The sequence below is a fragment of the Apteryx rowi genome, unplaced genomic scaffold (genome assembly GCF_003343035.1).
Source record: "Apteryx rowi isolate R43461 unplaced genomic scaffold, aptRow1 scaffold_1053, whole genome shotgun sequence".
Lineage (NCBI taxonomy): Eukaryota > Metazoa > Chordata > Aves > Apterygiformes > Apterygidae > Apteryx > Apteryx rowi.
In genome coordinates, this window is record NW_020447257.1 from 106692 (window position 1) to 125328 (window position 18637).

At 49.8% G+C, this 18637-nt stretch overlaps 1 protein-coding gene across 1 annotated transcript in view; it reads left to right on the forward strand.

Annotated features, from left to right (window-relative positions):
- PKNOX2 (PBX/knotted 1 homeobox 2) overlaps positions 1–18637 on the forward strand; it is a 55337-nt gene that overhangs the window by 6157 nt on the left and 30543 nt on the right. The window contains exons 3-4 of the mRNA XM_026069042.1: positions 15706–15899; positions 16385–16470. The gene's annotated coding sequence lies outside the window, so the exon portion shown is untranslated. The remainder of the gene's footprint in view (positions 1–15705; positions 15900–16384; positions 16471–18637) is intronic.

Below are 18637 nucleotides of genomic sequence, written 5' to 3' on the forward strand. Positions count from 1 at the left end.
AAAATGTCTGGCTTTCGCCCCGTTTCGCTGCGCTGCGACTTGCGGAACCAGCCGGGAAAACGCTTTCCACCACGGAGCTGCGGGGTCCGAAGGGTTAACGGAGCGGCGCCGCTGCAGAAAAGCTGGAAAAAAGTGAAAACGGTGCGATTTCAGACAACCGGTCCCCCCTGCCGAGGCGGCTGTGTCGAGGGTGAGATCACCGGAACGTTTCGCTGAACTTCGGCCGCTTTTGGATGGGTTAAGAAAATATCGCCCCGCGCCGAGCGCAGGAAATACCCCCTCCCCGAAACACGCCGGCAGCCTCGGAGACACGCCGGGATGCTGGAAGCGCGCGGGAAAAGCCATTTTTTGGGAGGCCAGAGAGGCGAAGGGGGCAGCTGGCGGCGCGGCGGTTTTCCGAGCGCTCTTTATCCGCCGAYGCAGCGCCGAGCCAAGCCGCCTTCGCTGCGGGAGACGCTGAGTCTTTTTTTTCTAGGCTTTTTTCTTCTTTTCCCCCCCTCCAGCGTTACATCTCCTCTTTAAAAAAAAATAAAAAATAAAAATAAACCAACGCGTTGCACGTTGCTCTGGCTCACGGAGGGACGTTTTCCCGTGCCCCGGGGACGCTCAAAGCGCCGCCGGGCTGCACGTCCCGAACCAGCAGCCGCCCTCGAACGTGCTGCCTCCGTTTGCACCTTGCCGAAAATGCGGATTTCCAACCCCGCTCCGCTTTCCCGTTTCCCTTTGAACCTACGGAGAAGCCCGCTGCGATTTTTGGCGATTTGGGCAAAGCGGGAAAGTCGGAATTTTGCATTTACACTGCCTGGGCTCCCCGGCTTCATTGCCGTTTATCCAGCGAGAGAAGGAAAAGGCTTTGCAGCCACCCGATTTCACCCCGTTGGGAAAAAAAATAAAATAGGGAGAAAAAGGCATTGCAGCATGTGGAAATAATGGAAATAACCGGCAAAGAAAGGGTTCAGCCTGAACATGATAGCGAGATCGCTGTTTTTTCTTCTTCTCCCTGCGTATCTATAACATGGTAGCAAGCATTTGGTTCAGATTAGGTTTTGGTGATTACAGCTTGTCAGAAAATATTGTTTGCATCCTGGAGGAAATATTATATTTTCGCTTTGTTTTCATTCCGAGAAGTCAAAATATTGATTTTTCTTCTTTTTTTTTTTTTTCGCGGGGTAAAATTCCAAAGTAATTTCTTTTTGGCCACAGAGGCTAAAAAAAAAAAAAAAATATATATATATATATCGGCTCTGTCTGCAGAAATGAAATGTTTTGACATTTTTAAATGTTAGTTTCAAATTGACATTTCAACTTAAAATAGCATTCAAATGGCACAAAGTTAAGCTGTTGATTCAAACAAAAATTAAATTTCGGAGAGGCATTTCGAAACTTGGCGTTTTTCCTCCATTCTATAAACTCTTGCTTTGGAGAAAGGAGCATTTTATTGCAGTCGATGCTGTTCCTGTGTTCAGAGGCAGCCGGACTTTCCAAAAAAAAAATCAATTACGGCCATGTTTCCACCCCAAAATTGGTATTAAATAGCTCCAGCCCCTCTGTTTGCCATTTTGCACACAAAAAAAAGCAAATGCCCTTCCTCCGTGACAGGCGAGCAAGACCGCAGAATAAATCGGAAAAAAAGATGCTCAGGATAAATCAGCCGTGCTTGAAGAGCGCCGTGCTGGGATGCAGGGGCCGGGATTCGGCACGCTCCTTGGGAATTACCCCCAAAATTTGCTTGGGTTTCCCGCAAAGAGCCAACTTTGCCGCGGATGGAGGCGTCTCGCCTCCCCTTTCCCCCGCGCGGGGAGCCATTTCRGGCTGAGAAATTGCCTGTCCCAGCACCCGGCCACCTGCCTTCTCCTCCGTTTCAAGGTAAATAAAGCTGGGATGACCACCGGACATGGACGGACAAGATGCCTCCAGCCCGTTGGGTCACGTGGCACCACGGCTGCCTCCGATTTGTCCCTTTTTGGCCTGTTTTATGGAGAAATGGCATGGAAGGGTCTCCTCCGGGCTCAACGTGTTTTTGGGTTGTGGAAACGTCCTTTCTGAACGCCCCAAATTGGTGCTGAGAAGGTGAGGGTGAGCACCAGCCACCCGCTGGAAGATGGTTTTGCTTCTTCTCAAGGTTCTCCCTCCATCGCCCCACCAAAGAAATGCAGAAAAACACCTGGTTTTGGCTGGTTTGAGGTCCTCCAGTGGTGCAAATCAGCATCTCTTGAGTGGGCATCCTCGGTATCCGCTAAGAAAGGCTCATTCCTGCCCTCCAGCTTCTTGTAGATAGCTAGACCTTGCAGTCATAGACTTTGTGGCTGCTATTCACAGGCTGGAAATATTTAAGAGAGAGGAAGAACTAAACTTTGGAAAAAATTACCATTTCCGTTGGGTCCTCGATGTCTGTTTTGAAAGATCTTCTCTAGTTTGAAGAGAATTGATGGCCAAGGCTAGGATTGCAGCGTGGCGTTTGCAGCCCAAGTTGTCCAACTAGGTTATAATAGTACTTCTGGGGATTTCTTTTAATATATGAAGTCATTTTATAGCGGTTTTTGATCGGTGCAGTTGAGTCATTGATGTAGCTCCGGATATATTTGCTCTCCTGTGAAGGATCAACACATTACTCATAGACTTTATTTAATAAACGATCGAATGAACCTGTGTCGGTGGGTCGTTTCTGACCACGGTTTATTGCTGAGGGTGCGCGGGAACCAGAACATCCATTTTGCAAGGGTTTCCGAGAATTTGCCTTTTTCTCATTCTGAACTGGGCTTAAAAACATGCGGATTCTGAACTTGCATCGAAACGAAAGTTCCCAACGAGCCAGGACCATCCAGACTTTTGGTTTCTGTTGTGTTACGCCGTTCCATCTGAACTTCATGCCTTCGACTAATTTTCCTTGAATATTAATAACAACCAAGCGCCGATCGGCGCCAATTAACACATTGACGGCGCAGGGTGACACGGCCTCAAATGCCACGTGGGGCAAACGTCCTTTAATTGCTTACCCTAGAATCGCCGTATTTCGTTTTGGTTGTGAAAATCCTGCAAATACGCCTCTTTCCATGAGAAAAGTCGGCTTTCCTGAACCTGGGGTTTTATTGGAAGGCATCTGTGATTTTTTGATGCCTTCTCCATGCAGACAGCAGTAATAACACCTTGTACCGAAGCGCCTGTAACAYGGGCGGCTCAAATCTATAACGGCCTTACTGCAGGCTATTAATAGTTTATTAACTCCGTTTAAACTCTGCCTAAATGCTCCCCGAGTGCCAAGCATCTCTACGTGGAAATTATTTAGAAAAGAGCTTTTAAATAGAATTACAGAGGGGAGCCAGGGCACGTTTGCAACCTCCGCTGCGTCCCGCGTTGCAGCGTTCCTGCAAATACCCGCGTGAATTTGGAAACGGTTTGGGACGTGCCCCGTCTTTCCGTAAAGATTCAAGCGGCGCTGGAAAAAAACGCTTCCCGGGAGCTGTTTTTTCCAAACTGTTCCTGACCACGGTGAAGTCAAAAGTCTGGACAACAGATTACAGATACGACCAGTCGAATATTTGTGCCCTGGAAGTGGGAACCTCCTATTTATATTTGCTTTGATTTCCAGTGCCCACCGACGGAGAGCTCAGCCTTTGGTCTCCATCCTCTGGCACCTTCCCTTCCTTCCAAGCTTGGAAATAGCTATTTTTTAAACCCTTCTCTTTGCTGGGATGCCGCTTCGCCTCTCGTGGGTCCCCGGTTATCGTGCGGCAACCGGGACATTAATATTGATGCTCACCTCGCTTAGTAGGAGCCGTGTTTCCGAGCGTGCCAGCAGCACATAAATACGATTACCGGGTAATTAGTGAGCATCAAGCTGAGTTTGGGTTTAGCGGGGCTTGGCGTCCTACTTTCATGCTTTTTTTCCCCACTGGYTTCTTGGAGTTTCGCCCCGAGCGGCAGCCGAGGACCGGGATTTTGGACGGATGCTGCGACGCTAGGTGCTCCCCGCTGCTGGATCAGGAGCAAGTCCTCAGCTTTGGCRGAAAGGGCCCGGTTTTAGGAGCAAGGGGTGTTTTTTTTAAGCAGATTTCAAGCTTTTAACTCTTTTGCCAGAAACCCCCCCCCCCGGAATCAACCTGAGGGTTGGATTAAATTTCAAGTTGTGTTTTTGCAGCCTGTTTCCCGGTCCTTGTCCTCTTTTGGTCTGCTCCCCTCCTCCTCATCCATTGCTCCTCTTTTTTGTTTCCTTCCAAAAAAAAAAGAGGAAAAACAGGAAGAAACAATCTTTCAGGGATTTCCTTTATTGAAAAATTTGTCTGTTTGGAATGTGAAATTGTTTCAGAGTTTCATATTTGTTTTCCCCCGTTATTGGCTTCGATTCCTTCTTTGCCACAGAGAGCGTTGTAATCAGGGTGGGATTTTTTGGGTGGCATTTTTCTTTTTCCTTCCCATACCATRCTTTAATTTGGCCCCTCCAATACCGTGGATTTTGGAAAAGCTTCAGTGTGGCCAAAGGCCAAATCGCTCTGCCGCTTGCCGAACGCCCAGAAATTTTGCAGATCTCTCGGCTTCCCAAACCTGCAGAAGCCTTGTGCTTCTGAAAATTTTACGATGTAAAAAAACCTATTAATTTAGGGGGGAAAAAATTGCAACAGCCCCCCCAGATTTGAGCACGCCGTTGCGGAGGTGTGTTGGATCTGTCGTCTGGCTTGTGGCTTGTCATCGCAAGGGATGCTCACGGCAGGAAAAACGGATGCTCCTTGTGGTGCCTCACTCTCAGTCCTTTCTGGATCAGGGAAATCCCTTCCTTTTATCCTCTCCTCCGTTTCCTTCCTTCCAGCAAATACAAAAAAGGGTTTTCCATCCAAAGAGAGACAAGGAGACAACACAGGGGTCACGGCTTTGTCGCCAGATCCTCCGCTTTATCATTTCCCTGTGCCATTACCGGCTTAGAGTGAAACGCTGTGTGAATAATTTAGGGGCGTTTTACATCTTTTATACCTCTGAACTTTGACTAAAAGGAGTTTTGAGAAAGTGCTGCCTGCGAAATAAAGTATGAATGTGTCTGTAGGCGAAAAAACTCAATCTTGCATGAGCTAAAAAGGACAGGGCTTTCGGGGGCAGGTATTGCCGGGGACGGGGGGCGAAGGCAGCAGGCTAAATTCTCTGCTGGGGGAATCTGCAAGAGCGGAGAGCTATCGGAAGTGCTTTAATGCGTTATTTTAACTCGTTACCCCGTGCGYTGGATAAAACGCCTCCGCTTGCAGGCCGGCGAGCAAAGCTTCGCTCCCTTTTTTATGAACRCGCGGCCGCCCCGGCAGCCTTTCCCTCCCGGAAAGTGTTGGGGAAAGTGGGGACGTTGCAGGGTTTGTCGCTCTTTGCGGGCAGCCCTTGGATAAATTGCTGCAGCTCACTGTGTTGGGGGTAAATCACTGCGGTTCACTGCATCGGGGGGGGGGTGGATCAATCACTGCGGCTCACTGCGTTGGGGGTAAATCACCGGCTGACTGTGTTCGGGTGTAAATCAGTGCGGCTCATTGCGTTGGGGTATATCACTGCGGCTGACGGCTTCGGGGATAAATCGCCGTAGCTCACTGCATCCGGGTGAATCACTGCAGCTCACTGCACTGGGGATAAATCGCGCCAGCTGACAGCGTTCGGGTGTAAATCACTGCGGCTGACTGCATCCAGGGTAAAACACTGCGGCTCGCTGTGTCCAGGGGTAAATCACCGCAGCTGATTGCATCAGGGTAAATCACTGCGGCTCACTGCATCGGGGTAAATCACTGCAGCTGACTGCTTCGGTCAAATCTTGGGGTGAATTTGCCCCCAAATCGTATTTTTGCAAGACTTGGTCCTCGTTCGCTGCTTGTTCACTCTCTGGGGCGGCTTTGGGGGCCAGTGCTGCTGCCGTGGGGCTGGCCAGGCCCCGGGGCTGGGGTGCGTCGGCCTCGTTAGCGGCGCGCTAACGGGGGGCGGGCAACCGCAGGCCCCTGCTTTCGGGTGCTTGCAGAGGATCTTCGCTTCGGGGCCGGYGGGCGAGCGGCTGCAGCCTGGGGCCGCGCACGCCGCAACATGTGGGCTTTGGCAGGCGTCTGTGTCAAGCTGCTGGAAAGATTTTAAATTCCCGACTAATTTCTTTTCCGCCAAACAAATGAATCTTCCGAAGGACCTTTCCTCGCAGCTGCTAAGCCGGTTAATTTATCTGAGTCATTTACAATTTGTGATGGGACTGTTAATGGCTTGATGTGGGGATCAACATCACTTAAAGACTTGGGATTTTTAGGTTTTCTTTTCTTTTTCTGGCGTTCTTTGTTTTTAATTTATTTCTGGATATTCCCCCAGAGGCCCAAAGCGGTGTTTGGAAAACGTCAGCTCTGTGTCCCCAGCCCCTTTGTCATGTCGGGGCAGCTCTGGCTGAAAGCCCAAACCGCAGCCCACCCAGGGGGATGTGCCGCCCTGCTACTACTTACTGCTTCAAAGTACCTGTCTGTGATATGAAACATGCCGTAAAATGAATATATTCCAGATGTCCCTGCAAATTCCCCTCGGTTTCGCCATCCACCTGAAGGCTGCCGACGCGGCGAAGCTCCTCGGCCCCGGTCGCCCTGTTCCTGCGGGGCTTTGCTGCCGTCCCTGTGTGGGACGGGGGCTTGCGGGGGGTGCGTGGGTCCCTCCGGTGGGAGTAGGGCAAGGCTTGCAGGGTGAGGGCTGTGGTTGCTGGCCGGTGAGGTCCTGGGGGACTGCTGGAGAAATGGTGTTCCCAGGAGGGACGGTTCCCCGAGGTGGATGATCTCCATCCTTAGGTTTTGGGTATCTCCAACCTTGGGGTTGGAGGGAATCTCTAACCTAGAGGTTGGGGAAGCTCCATCCTTGGGTTTTTGGGGGTCTCCAACCTTGGATTTGGGGAGGTCTCCATCCCTGGGGCTGGGGGTGGTCTATATCCTTGCATTTTGGGAGTCTCCATCCACAGGGTTTGGGGATCTCCATCCTTGGGGCTGAGGGTCTCCATCCCTGGAGGATCTCCACCCTTAAGGTTGGGGGGGTATCCAACCTCAAGGTGAGGCAACTCCCTCTCTGGGGGATCTCCTTCCTTGGGGTTGGGGGATCTTCATCCTTGGGTTTTGGGGACCTCCTCCTGGGGATGGGGGAGATGTCCATCTTCAGGGCTGGGGCATCTCCGTCCTTGAGCGATCTCCATCCTTGGGGGATCTCCTTCCTTGTGTTTAGGTGTATCTCCATCCTTGGGTTTGAGGAATCCCCATTCTCAGGGCTGGGGGGGATCTCCATCCTTGGGATTGAGATATCCCCATCCTCAGAGGATCTCCATCCTTGGAGGATCTCTCTCCTCCATCCCGGCCCACACCACACCACCCACCTCGCCAGGGCTGGGTCCAGCCAGCTGCAGCCCCCTTTTTGCTCGCACCCTTGGGTGACTGCGCTTTTGGGATGACGGGGACCTGCTCTGCTGGTGAAGACCCTCCTGCGAGCAGAGCCTACGTTGCAGCCGGCCCAGCAAACAGGAGCATGATTTGTATGAGCTCCACAGAAAATACACGGCGAGGGGGGAGTTCGGCAATGGATGGAGCATTTTCAGGAGATACAGGCAACATTTTCTTTGGTACCCTCAATATTTAGGGACACATCGGCCAGGAGGACCACGTAAAAGCCGGAATAACAGTGGTATGGTAGGTACAAAAACCAAAATTACTATTCATCGCTAATATGTTGCATGGCACTAATTAATTTTTAAACAGACTCACTGGGGACCTCATTGCTAAAACATGATGTTCTCTCCTCCGGCACAAGAACTGTTAATTCAAAACAAAGCAGAAGAAAGCAAAAAAGAAAGCGGGACCGCGCYGGCCGCGAAACGAAGCGGCCCCTGGGTTTTCCACCCCTCCCCGCCCCGTAACGCTGCCAAACCGACGGGCCCGCGAGGGGATCCCGGAGGCGATTAATAAAGACGCGTCTGTTTGCAGCACCTGGACGCCTTTGGGGCAGCGCTTTTTCGGGGCCTCTTTCCCTCCGCCGCGAGGCTTCGCACAGACCCGGCATTGATCCCCGCGCCGCCCCGCACCCTCCCTCCAGGCTTCGCGTGGGGCTCAGCCGTCCCGAAAACTGCCTCGCTGCTCCTGGCCTCGGGCTGCGGCGAAGGGAAAAGCTGTTTGCGACTCTGCCTCGCTCCCTCCGCGAGCCGCGCGGCTTTTCGGAGTATTTTTAGCCAATTTTGCGAGCCCCGAAGCAGGGGATGCTCACGTTGCACCGTTGCTCGCCCACGTATAAATTATTTAACTCAAACGGTCTTTGCCAGCGCTAGGAACAGGCTTTGCTGTACGTTTTCGGTGTCGCTGACACCGAGATGGAAGCAAACATCCAAATATAATTATTTGACGCATCCCGCCGCATGATAAACGGAGTATTACTCCTAAAATGGCAAGAGCTGAAACCACTTTATCTTCAATTTGCACCTAATCGTTATTTATTAGCGGGCCAGACCCTTTGCTCGCGACTGCCTTGAGTCGTCCGTCTCTTCCACTATTCATTTTTCCGCGTGGGAAAATTTTTTCCGGAGGGAGAAGAGCAACGAGAAGGTCCGAAAGGCGTTTTGCGGGCATTTATTTCCGAGCGCGGCTGCAAAGCGGGAGCCTGCCTGATCGGAGGGCGTCCGACCCCCAGCCCCAAATCCATCCCTCCACGGCATTTCCGCACCCCGAGACGGAAGGATTTTTCCCGGGATGTGGCATCTGGTTTCACTCCCAGCAGCTGGCAGCTTGAAGCCTGTGTTTTCTGCGGTGAAAAGTAAAGAGAAAATAAAGTGTCGAATTGTTTGGCATTATCAAGGATTTCTGCTCCCCAGGACTCCTGCATAAAGAGATGGAAATCTGAGCTGCCAGAGCCAAGAAACACACAGAAGTGTATGAATTTATTACATTTTATCTCGTTCCCCTGCAAACAGCGCCACAAATGTCAAAAGATCATCTATTGTTTCATCATTTATAAAGAATTTTTGTTTTCGAGTTGTAATTTCTTTGATGCGTGGCTGTGGGGAAGGGAGAGAAATTGGAGCAGGAGACGGGAGGGCTCTGGCAGGTTGAATGCGTGGCTCGCCCGGCCGCAGAGCTGCGCGCATTTAAATTTCTCCCTTTCCAGTTTTTAATTTAACAAATGTAATTAAGGCTGGGGTAGGTACTCGGATTATTCATTTACTCCAGATGGAAAAAATTAAATTGAATGCAAATTCTGCAATCAGACACGAAGCTGAGGCTGTCGGACGTGATGGGGAAGTGGCGGCACGTTAATCGGACCGCTTTCCCTAAACAGCGCCCAAATCGAGACGCGGGGATTATTTGAATAATTGAGGTGGCATTTGATAAGATACCTGATTGCTGATACCTCCTTAAGACGGAGCCCTAATTGGAACGCTCCATCAAGATGGATTAATCTGTGGAACCGGGCGGCGCGCCGGGAATCGTGGCGGGCTGCCGCTTCCGCCCGGCTGCCTTGAATTTTGGGCTTTTGTTGGGGTCGGCCGCTCCCGACGGCGCCGGCAAGCGCCCCGAAAAAGCGCGTGGCTTTTCGCTGTTATTTCCGACACGCACTGGGATGCCTCCGGGGAGCGAGCGTCGGCCCTGAGGACCCCAGTGGCTGAGACCTCCTGTTTCCCATCGCCTCGGAGCTCGGTCCTCAGTACCGTCAAGGCAGGATGTCCCAAAATTTGAGCGTTTTGATGCATTTTCTTACACCATCGATGGTGAGGACTCCATCCTGACTCCATCTCCGTCATAGCTTCTCTACGGATCCATCCCTGGCTCCCTCTGAAAGCTGTTGGGTTTGATGGCCGTTGACTCCCAACTCAGCCTGGACTAGGATAGCAAAGACTTTCCCCTCAATACCATGGCAGATGCTCGGTCATCACCGTAGACCTCCTTTTCTTGCGTTTCCCACCAATTACGCATTCGTTTTGGAGGAATTGCATTTTTGGAAAGAGCCTTCTTGGCTGCTGGCTCTGTTTGTTCCTCTTCAAATTGGGTGTTGCAAGACGGTGAGACGGGGGATAGGCTTTGCTTCGTGAATCCCCCCTGCGCGCTGGTGTTAGAAATGCTTAAAAATAGTCACTGCTTTCACTGAAAACACTGATTTTAAAAAAAAGGGTCCTTTACTGGTGTATATCTGCGCTTGTGAACCAATAATCGCCAGGGGCTTTCTTCCTCGCCTCCTATATCTGGCAGCAAATGAAAAAAGGAGAGGGGAAAAAAACGATGAAAAAAGGGCAAAGGGGTAGAGCTTGAAATATATATATATTTTTTTGCAAGCATGAACATTTGGAGACAAAATGTAAATGCGATTCAAAAAAAAAACACGCCGGGAGGAAAACGCTCGTGAGCCCTCCCTGCAATCCTTGGATTACCCAGCGGCAAAGACRGCAGCTTGTATTTCTGCTCGTGTTTCTCTAAAGCAAAGCCAAGTGCGAAGATTTCTTGATTTCCGATTTTCCTACCCTCCTGCCTCCATCCGTGGCCGCGTCCTAATGTCGCTTCCCATGGAACGGGCGCATTAATCCTCGTGGAAACGCTCTTTTAGCCAAGCGCGGCCGCTCAGGGCCTGCCGGCGAAGGCTCCGTCTCGCGCTCCGCAGCCGGAAAGGCGAGATTTCCCCCCGAAACTTAAATCACTGCAGCTAAGTTGGGTGTTAGCTTAAGGTTGCAAATTGCTCGTTTGCTCCTCCGGCTGGAGCTGTTAATTCAGAACAATTAACGCACGGTTTTAAAACGGAAAYGAGGCATATGGCGCTGATCCCGGGGAAAAGTCTCTGCCGCGGCGCGAGAGCCGCCGACCCCGACGCATCCCCTCGCGGTAAAAGCCGACGTGTGGCTCCATCTTTCTCTTAAGATAGTGGTTTTAAGACGCCGTCACAACGGGTGACGTTTTTAAATCCGTGTTGTTGCATGCTATTTTGGTGTCCTACTTTTCCCCTCGTAACGCTGCCTGGGACGAAGACTTCCTTCGCCCGAAAATCCTCCGTGTGCTGCTGACCGCAGCTTTCGTCTCGGCCGCGCTTGCGTGAAATGACGTCTGGTTTGTTTGACGAAAATAGCTTACAGAGCCGCGAAACGCCGCTCCGGCTCCATCCTTCAAGGCTTTTTGAGCACCGTTTTGCTTAGGCTTACTCTCAAGCATCTATTTGGCAGGTTGTATTGCTGATCGCTGCCTTTTCTTGATGCAGGTGAAGAGCGCAGGCGTCAAGCCGGAAATAAGCCCAGAATTATGCTGGGGCAGGCGAGCAAAACCCGTTTAAAATAGTTCTGCGCTGAGGAGCAATGAGGCAAGTCCTGAGTTTTTGTGCAAGGAAATAAAGTGCTTTATTAGCTGCGTAAAAAAACCGCCACGGCGGAAGATGGTGCTTTTTCGCAGGCCCGTGGCAAGACGCGGTTTCTGCAGTGATGTTGCAGCTCCGGTGCACCCGCGCATTCGTGGTGGAGCTCATCCAAGTGGGCTTTGCAAAAAATTTTTATGGGACCCTAGAGGAGGATCAGGTTTTGGTGTGTCCAGGCACAGATGGGCAATGCAGGAGACATCCTTCCCTGGAGGAAGGCTCCAGCAAGGTTATGTTTTGTTGTTTTTTTTTGTTCTCCTTTTAGTAAATGCTGGTGGTGGCAGGGAAAAAGTTCATAAAAATATGTCCCCCCCATAAAAGCCTTCTTTTCCTTCCATCCATGAATCCCTCCATGTATGCATCTATCCAGTGCATCCATCCGTGCATTCAGTGCATCCATCCATGCACACGTGCACACATCCAGTGCATCCAGTGCATCCATACAATGCGCCCATACGTGTGTCCAGTGCATGTATCCATGCACGCATCCAGTGCATCCATCCATGCAACTGTGCACGCATCCAAGCGTCCATCCAATGCATCCATCCAGACATGCAACCACCAAACACGTCAGTGCATGTGTCCAATGCATCCATCAATGCACCCAGCCATGCATGCGTCCAATACAGGCATCCATGCATCCATTCAGTGCATCCCTGCATGCTTCCCTGTATGCATCCATGCATCCATCCTTTTGGGTCATATTGTGAGATGGATGTGGTATTATATGACTGGTAAATAGTCAGGTCAAACTGCAGCTGGACAGAAATTAGATTAAAAGCGCCCAAGACTTCATTTTTCACATGCAAAGAAAAAATGTTCCATTGAGTCTTTATATAAATCTGTGTGCCCCGCATTTATTCTATCGCAGTAGCTTTACTCATCCCTCTGAATGATAGAAAAAGGAGCTTTTCCCTGTAAAAGCTGGGGCTTTCGGTTTCGGCGAGTGCCCCGAAACCCGCGGCTATGGGGCCCGGGGTCGCTGCTGAAGCGGCGCAGGTCGTCTTTAAGAGCTTTGCTGCAAACCCTTTCCCGTTATTCCCCCACCCGAGGCTGGATGGAGGCAGCGCCGGCAAATCTGAATAACTAATCAGAGTCCTCATTAACCCCCTGCCGAGATGCTCAAACATTCACTTTGCTGTTTGTGAAGCAGAAAAAGAAAAAAGGGGGAGGGGGGGAAACCCCCCACCCTGCATTAAAATTGATGTGTTATTAATCCCACTGTTCCAGACCTCATGGGCACCGAATTTGCCTCCGTCTCGCCCGAGGCCAAACAGTGTGGTGCTGCTTCCGCGGGCCACTTCGGCTTTCTATTATTTATCGGCGCGGCGGCGCGAGGCCGCCTTTGTTCCCCAGCCCCCGCTGGCGCGCGCCCAGATGTACACCCGTGGGCAGATGTGCGCCCCCCTCGCTGGGCAGATCCTCTTCTCCGGGCTCGGCTCGCCCGGCTCCTGGCCCGCCGCGCGCGAGCCAGCAGAATCGTTATTAGCGATTTTGTTGCTCGTCGTTTTGGCTTAATTCAGAGGAGCTGGCATCAAGTGCTTTGTTCCATACCCGTAGCTACAGCTTCGCACCTCCAAAACGCTGACGTTCAAAGTGTCACCACCTGCTCACGTTGGAAACAAGGCGACGCGCCGGAAAAAGCCTTCGTGCTCTGCCAGAGCTTAAAAATAAACAGTTGAGTGCTAGATTTTTTTTTTTTTTTTGCAGCTACCAACACGGTGTCCGGCTATATTGCTGATATGCAGGTAGAGATTCGGGTCCTCCAATCATTATAAAAATTAGCTTCATTCCCGTTTCCTTACACAGTTAAAAAGAAAAGTTTTTTTGCATGCAGCAAGCCCAGATGACAAAAATCTCTTCAAGGAGAGGAAAAATATCCTCACAGGGACAAGGCTCTGGGGCAAAACGCAAGCTCTTTGCAGCGTTGTCAGGGCAAGTAGTCCCAGATCCTTGATGTGTAGTTGGCGTGAGCACCCACACATGCTCTTCTTCCAAGTCTGAGCCTGTAGATGTTTTATTCCCGTCATAAATATCCTTATGATATTTAAGTTGCCATTTTGGTTTTGGACTTGAGCCCCATCTGAGCATTTTGTGCAGCCCAGATGAAGTATCTAAGCCTCTTTGAGGGACCTAGACCTGCTTGAGAAGTCGAGAGCCCTCTGCCCTTTCGTCCCCTTCGTCAGGCTTTCCAGGTTTAGGGGTTTGGTCCGACTTGCGAATGGAAAGAGCAAACGTTGCGCAAAGAGCAGATGTCGAAATGTCCGCTCAGAGCGCGGGAAGGCTTGGTGCCGCTGTGGATGATCTCCTCGAAACGCGCCGTGACAATTGCGGTCTCTTCTGCATTGTCGGTGCCTGGTTCTGCCCCAACATTGCCTGGTTACTTCCAATATCCGTCCTTGGCCAACAGCCTCAGTGATGTCTAGGTTTCCAGAAATGACATGTCCAGTGCGATCCTTCACATTTTCCCGTGTCTTTCGGCCTTCAACTTCAAGATCTCCCAGCTGTGATCAGTATATGAGGGCAAGAAAATGTGTTTTTATTGCGATGTGTTGGGGAAGGAATTAAAACCAGGGGAAACCATTTTCATTGGTAGGTTTATGGCTGTTTTTTGGGGAGTTACCATATGACGGTGAACAGTGGAGCCTCTCTTGTGTTCTGGGTACCTGCTTAGAAAGGGAGATATGGACTCACCAAAGAGGCAGAGCTCTCTGGAGGTGACGTATATCAGAGGTGTATATGTCAGGCTTATACTGGAGACCTGAGGAGCTCTGGAGAGGTGATATGTATCAAGGTGGATATATCAGACATATATCAGAGATCCTGAGGAGCTCTCTAGAGGTGATGAATATCAAGGTAGATATACCAGACATATATTGCATCAAGGTGGATATATCAGATGTATATCAGAGATCCTGAGGAGCTCTCTAGAGATGATAAATATCAAGGTAGATATACCAGACATATATTGCATCAAGGTGCATATATCAGATGGATATCAGAGATCTGAGGAGGTCTCTAGAGGTGATGTACATCAAGGTAGATACATCAGACATATGTCTGAGATCTGAAGAGATTTCTAGAGGTGATGTACATCAAGGTAGAAATATCAGGCGTATATCAGATTTGAGATGCTTCTAGAGGTGATGTACATCAAGGTACATATATCAGACAAATGTCAGAGATCTGAGGAGCTCTCTAGAGGTGTTGTGCATCAAGGTATACATATACCAGACATATATCAGAGACTGGAGGAGGTTTCTAGAGATGGTGTAGATCAAGGTATACATATATCACACATATATCAGAGGTCTGAGGAGGTCTCTAGAGGTGATATATATCAAGGTACATGTATCAGACAACTATCAGAGATCTGAAGAGCCCTGGAGAGATGATGTATATCAAGGTAGATATATCAGACATACAGCGCATCAAGGTGCCTATATCAGGTGGATATCAGAGATCTGAGGAGGTCTCTAGAGGCGATGTACATTAAGGCATACATATATCAGACGAATGTTGGAGATCTGAGGAGCTCTCTAGAGGTGAGGTGTATCGAGGCATATGTGTATCAGAGCCTAACTCATTTCTTGCAACATCTATATGGTGGCTGCAGTGTCTTTAAGCTGTGGTCAGAATCGCTATGGCCTCAATGCTTTTGGATTTAAAATCATTGAAAAGTGGCAATTACCCTAAAGCTGGAAAATTCAAAAACTAGGACACTTACACTGAGAATTGTAAGAAAGAGAGAAATGATGATTTATTTGAGTCTGGAAATGCACATCCGGGACAACCCTGTACTTCCCTTGGACTGACGGCCTGGTGAGGTATCAGCCCTGCTGCACGTTTGGTTGGCTTTTAAGGAAAAGACTGATTTTTCCTTGCTTTTTTTGCTTTGATCTTCTGGCAGAGGGGGATGCAGATGAGAAAAACGTTGAACGCTTCTTTCCCCAAACCCTCATTGGCAAACTGCCGGATGAGAGAGGGACCGTGCCGCCACCCTGGCACCACGCACACGCCTGCACACGTGTGTCGAAGGCTGGGCCTTTGCTTTGCAGCTCTCCTTGTCAGTCGGGTGCACGTGGGCTGTGCGACCTGCCAAAAAATGCATGCCTCGTGCCTTCCCGGGATGGGAAAAAGAGCAAAAAAAGGCTTTGTCTATTAAGTCTGGGAGGGAGCCCCTTGCTTTGCAGCAAATGCTGCGTTAGAAATTCATCTTTAACGTTAATGGCTCTTTCCTAGCTAACACCATCTAGGTCGGCGTGTAAAAACACATTTGCACCTTAGCTTAAGTTATAATCAACGACCAGGTGCAAAATGGCCGGGGCTGCTTCACCTCTTTTTTCCTTGATTTCTCCTTTGCAGGTTGCACCGCTAATCCCACCCAAGACGCCGTGCTGGGGATCCCACCACCCTCGCCCATCCCCGAGGAGCAGAAAGCGCCTCTTTGCCCACGTGGAACGGCGCTGCGTCACCCTCTGTCTCTTGTGGGCGCTGCGAAAATACCGTCGACCAGCTTGTGCCGGCATCGGCTCCAGGGTCACCTGCAAGAGGAGGAGGTTTGCTGCGTGTAAATCCACATTGCTTGGCATCGCTGGCGCTTTAGGAGCATTTTTTTTTTTAGCTTTAAGTAGCTTTCCTAGAATAATTGCTGTAGGAGGGCTTCCAAAAAATCTCACTTACGGAGTCACTGTTTTTGGCACTTCTTCCGTACCCATCTTGATTTGGCCTCTAAAAGTCTGCTTTGCTTTTGCCCTTCCTTGGAGATATTTGGACCTCACCCAGGGCTGCTGGTCTAGCTTTGGTGTCAGCCCGGCTTTGACCTCCCAGGGCTGTCCCCACCTGCATTTTTTCTTAGATCCTCCCATTTTACGCATTCTCACTGCTTTCCCCCACTGCCCTGCAAAAAAAAGTGCGTTAAGAGCGGATGTGTTCCTCTCGGGCAGCCCGCACCAGCTTCATTCGTGCTGTCGGAAGACCTTCCCTATCGCGCGGAAAGGTTCAGCCTTAATATTAATTAATATTTCATCTTTTTTCTTTCCAGCTTGTGACTGATACCCGGAAGTTTTGCTTTTCTGGCAGAGGGAAGGTGTTTGCAGGACAGCCGGCTCCCCGAGCACCCTCGAAAAAGTAAGGCTGCTCCCCTGCTTTCTATTAATCAGGCGAGTAAATGCATGAAAGTGATTGCTTTACGAGCAGGATTGGTGTAATTATAACTCCCCTTCTTGTCCCGCACCTGGCAGTGGTCATTTGTGCAGCGAAATGCATTAGTCAGGAGCATCATGCAGACCAGGCTGCTGGATTTCGGGAGGGGGACAGTATAAGAAGGACAATGCAGTGTGCATTTTTCGAGGGGAAAAAAGCAAATTCCTGGCTAATAATAGCAGGGCCTGTAGCTTTTTTTTTTTAAAGAAATCAGTCTGTGCAGAGCCTAATTCTTTTCTTTAAACCTCAGCTGTCATGAACGCGTTGAAAGAGTCCTACAAGCTGTGGCCGGCCTTGAAAAAACACAGATTTTTCAAAAATGCCCCTAAACAGGAGGTGTTATCACTGCAAGTTTTGGGAGACGGTGGGATGTGGCCTGGTGAGAAGTCATCACTGGTTAAAAATAACTTCAACGCAGACCATAAAATAAGCTGTATGTGAAACCAAGGGTCTAACAGTTTTGTTTAACGCAAAACGCTGTGCTTAGGGCTGATGAAGTGTCAAATTTGTCTGTTTTGTGCCTAAATTATAGGCACCCTTTGGGTGACAAAGAAAATGCAACCCCCTCGGCTGCAAGTTTCCTTTGCTCCGTCTAAAGAAGTAACAGAAAATAACACTGGTCGTTGAACAAAACCTAGCATTTAGCCTGAAAACGGAGGTGCAGCCTTCAGATCACGTAAGCGTCCTTAAAAGGTACATCCTAAACCAGCGAGGATTAGGGTGGGCACATCTCAGGTTAAAACCAAAAAGCTATTTGTGCTCTTTCAGCCTGATGTGAAGCTTCCTTCGATCCACGGCGCTGCAGAGCACAAGACGAGACCTTTCGTGGCTTTTCTTTGAATAGCCTCTTCTTGCCTCCTCTGAAAGCCCTTTTAGTAAATGCCATCAAATAACGGCAGGATTATTTTCTGCTCTTTCAGCCCTCGTTCTTGGCTATGACCTTCCCTGGCCACCAACCTACAAAGAGGATTAAGGATCTGCCGACAGAGTGTGAGGCTGAATTTTGCGTTATTCCAGATTTCGTTCCATTCCTAATAAAAGGGCCTCAGCTCGTCCCACAGGTCCGAGGCTTTAATCTGAGAAAAGGCAGTGTTGTTTTTGCTATCTGCCAGGTTACAGGGGACCTTGCCTTTTCTATGGGGGAAAAATCAAGTTAGAAGTTGGGCACACCTGGAAATCACTTCTCCAGGTGTCTTTGTGGGGGCCTGGTGTGGATACTCCCTTGCTTATCACCGAGTGGGCTCCTCAGGGAAACTCCTCCACACCTTGATTCCCTCTTTCCTCTCTTGCTCGTATCCATGAGTATTTCAGAGTGAGCTGCCTGATGCTTGAGTGGAAGGGCTTTGGCGCTCCACAAGGCATGGTGGGCACGTTGGGCTCCTCCTTTGGAGGAAACCGAGCTTGTGGAGGACACGAGCATGTGTGGGGACAGCATGGCCTAGCCTGGCAAGCATCCCCAGCAAGAAAATGGAGGTTCCTCCTCAGCAGACCATGTCAACAGTTCCCTAGTGAGAACACCACCAGACATGGTATAGAAAGACGTGACGTTGGGCATTCATCAAGGTTTAGAAAGATGTGATGTTGGGCATGCGTCAAGTTATAGAAAGATGTGACGTTGGGCATGTTTCAAGGTATAGAAAGATGTGACGTTGGGCATAGGTCTAAATCCCTTCCAGACCAGAAGCTGCTTCAGGCATCACTTCAAGTCATTAATGACAGGTAGAAATGACCAATCCTGAAGATCTCATCCTGTGAGAAATACTGGGGTTTCTTTGGCATTCTCCACCCTGTGCACATATCACTCCATTTTCCAGGGATGAACTTTTGGCTTTCCTCCCCCTGAGGCCCATACATCTGTGGAGGGGCAGCTCAGAGGCTAGGTTGCCCCTTTCATTGCCAGTGCCCAGAAAGTCGGCATGTCCTTCTCAAATCCTAAACCCTTCCCTGACCCTTTTTGTCCCTAATTCCCTCCTTGTGTTGAGTTTGGATCAGGCTTTTAACTCCATGTCACGTATTTTATGGACCAAAATTTGGAGTGAACAGAGGAGACAGCATGTTAAATATTAAACCTAATTAAGGCAGTTCAAAACTA